The sequence below is a fragment of the Podarcis bocagei genome (genome assembly GCF_964188305.1).
Source record: "Podarcis bocagei genome assembly, chromosome: 10".
Lineage (NCBI taxonomy): Eukaryota > Metazoa > Chordata > Lepidosauria > Squamata > Lacertidae > Podarcis > Podarcis bocagei.
Window position 1 is genome coordinate 63,795,085 of NC_138135.1, and position 3,259 is coordinate 63,798,343.

Sequence of the window (3,259 nt, forward strand, 5' to 3'; positions counted from 1 at the left end):
TAAGGGGCAACCGCTGATTCCAGTTAATCGATCAACCTATCAACATAGGCGCCGACTCCATGGGGCTTGAGGGGGCCCGAGCCCCCTCAAAAATTCGTTTGGGGGCTCCGCCCCCCCAATAATCTCCGGCGCCCCTCCAGCAGAGCGCCATCGCCGCCCCTCCCCCAGCCCAAAATGCACAGGGTCGGGCTGCATGCCTCCTGCCCTCCCTCCCGAGCAAAAGCTCCACCCAATTTCCTGATTAATAGGCGCAGCACGCTCTCCCCTATTCGCTCACGAGGAGGCGGCGCCACTTTATTTGCATATTCATGAGCTTATTTATTATTCATGAGCTTTCCTGGGCCCCCCCAATATTTTTTATAAGTCCGCGTCCCTGCCTATCAATGAAAGTGAGAATCGCAGCCGCAGGTGTACTAAAGAATGAGTAGAGTGCTTTCCTCTCCACAATGAAGGCCTGTTCACAGACTCTTTTCAGGCTGTGGGCTGCTCTGGACTTTGGCCAAATGAACTAAGCAGGTAACATTCTGGTCATCAACACCAAGCACTAAAGCCAATGCAAGTCCGTCCTCTACATCAGCTTTCACCTGCATGTTCTAAAGGAATATGTGCCAACACCTAATTGACATTTAACAACAATGGCAAACTGATTAAACATTTGATTGATTAACAATTTGGCTCCTTACCCATTCTTCTGTCTGACCGATCTGTTAAATAGCAAAATCAATAGTAAAATAAAAAAATGAAACCCAGGAATATCGATTCGTTTCTTGTTTGTTTAAGCTTTGGGGAGGTTATGGACCTTCTCTCTGTGTTTTACAGCCCGCTTTTTGGATTTCCAATCAATATGATTGTTTGATGGGTTGCAACAATTATCAATTGTACTTCACATTTTAGTTACTTCATGCTGAAATACAAGGAAAGAGCATTCGTGTTAACCAAAGGGGCTTGTAAAATAGCTGGGAAAGGCTCTTAATTGATCCAATTGCTTTAAAGTATTTTTATGGAGCCCATAAGTTCTGAACATGGCATGAAATGCATGTCCTTTTCTATTCGCTCATGGCCCCAAATTGGATCATTCTACATGTGGTGGGTTCTCAGAATCAAACTTCAGCCTAGTTCATCCCAGTAAAAAGGTAAAGGGACCCCTGACCATTAGGTCCAGTCGTGACCGACTCTGGGGTTGTGGTGCTTATCTCGCTTTACTGGCTGAGGGAGCTGGTGTACAGGTTCCGGGTCATGTGGCCAGAATGACTAAGCTGCTTCTGGCAAACCAGAGCAGCACACGGAAACGCCGTTTACCTTCCCACTGGAGCGGTACCCATTTATCTACTTGCACTTTTGACGTGCTTTCGAACTGCTAGGTGGGCAGGAGCAGGGACCAAGCAATGGGAGCTCACCCCGTCGCAGGGATTCGAACCGCCGACCTTCTGATCGGCAAGTCCTAGGCTCTGTGGTTTAACCCACAGCGCCATCCGAGTCCCTGGTTCATCCCAGTACCATGTATAAAATGTTTAGGATGAAACTAGGCTCACCTGAGTAAATAGGTATGGCCCGTTCATGTGGTGTCAGATGCTATAGTATTGTTAAAAATATCTGTGTTTGGACCTCACTGATGTTTAGATGGGAGACCACAGGAAGCAGCACTGAATTCCCAAAAAGTTCAACAGGATAGCAGCCTGGGACCATGTCAGAACCAGCCCTGTTTTTATATCTCTATATTATACTTTTTGCTCCATGGCAGATTTGGGTGGTATTGCAAAAGTACAGCAACTTCTGCCCTGTAGCCTGGAAGCTCGACCACATCACAAGACAGCAGATAACAGGGAGGGATGTTTCTGTGATTGGCATCTGAATTTGATTTATACCTGTGGTTTCTCTGCCTTCTCAGCTAAAACCTGAAGACAAAAGCTCCTTGCCTTAGTCTGTACACTTATGTATTAAGCGCCTGCACGCTGGTTTTGTGTATGCGTCTGTATTATTAGCGCCACTCAAAACCTTTTGTTGATTAGTGGCTTGAAATTTCTGGATCTTACAGACCCTCCAAGTGTCCCTATTTTCCAGTGACGGTTCTGGATTTAGAGAAGCCGTCCTGGTTTCTGCCTTGATCCCAGAATGTCCCGCTTTTCCTTAGGACGTCCCTATTTTCATCAGAGAAATGTTGGAGGGTCTGGAGTTATGCGACCCCTTGAGCCAAGGAGATAAGTAACTATACAACCTTTAGAAGCCATCTGAAAGCAGCCCTGTATAGGGAAGGTTTTTAAAAAAAATGTTTTATGTTTTTATATACATTGGAAGCCACCCAGAATGCCTGGAGCAAACCAGGCAGATTGGGGGGGGGTATTGATTGATTGATTGATTGATTGATAAAAGGACCTCCTTATTTTCATCGGAGAAACGTTGGAGGGTATGGAGTTGCCATACACAACACCCTCCCATCAGATGTCAAGGAAATAAACAACTGACTTTTAGAAGACATCTGTACACTTAGATTCTTTTGTTTACGAAAATACATGCATTTTCTCTTTTTTCAAGTTGCGTTTTCTACAGATAGGTTTCATTTGTTGACACATTAGTGTTACATTTTAGAAGACATCTGAAGGCAGCCCTGCTTAGGGAAGTTTTTAATGTTTGATGTTTTATCATGCTTTTTATATTCTGTTGGGAGCCGCCCAGAGTGGCTGGGGAAACCCAGCTAGATGGGCGGGTATTAATAACATCAATATTATTAATTAATATTAATACTATTAATAATAATACTAATATTATTAATAATACTATTGTTAATATTAATATTATTAATTATTGTTTTTTACAAAACCAGAGGAAAACGCCAGTTCAGTGAAAACTCACAATGCTTTTTTACACCTAAAAGTCATTTTAAACAGCCGACACGTTGTAACTAAAGAATGGATACTATCCCATCGACAACCTTGTTTTATCCGTGACTGCGCGGCCGCAAATGCTTTCCCCGCCTCGCCTTTCGCGCGCCACTCAGCGCATGAATGGATTAGCTAGTAGTCCCGATAGCCCAATGAGAGGCGGCGATGCAGATTGACGCTCCTAAATCTGCGCCTGTCCTTTGCATCGCGGATCCTCATTGGGCCGACGAAGAATTCTTCTCCATCTCCCCTGGCTAATCAGGAGCGGCAGATTTTCGCTCCGCCCTTCAAGCACTTTGATCTGTCTTCCCCTTTACACACAACGGAGAGTCCCTGAAGTTTAGCAGGACCCCGGAGCTGACTGCGGGAAGCTCTCCACT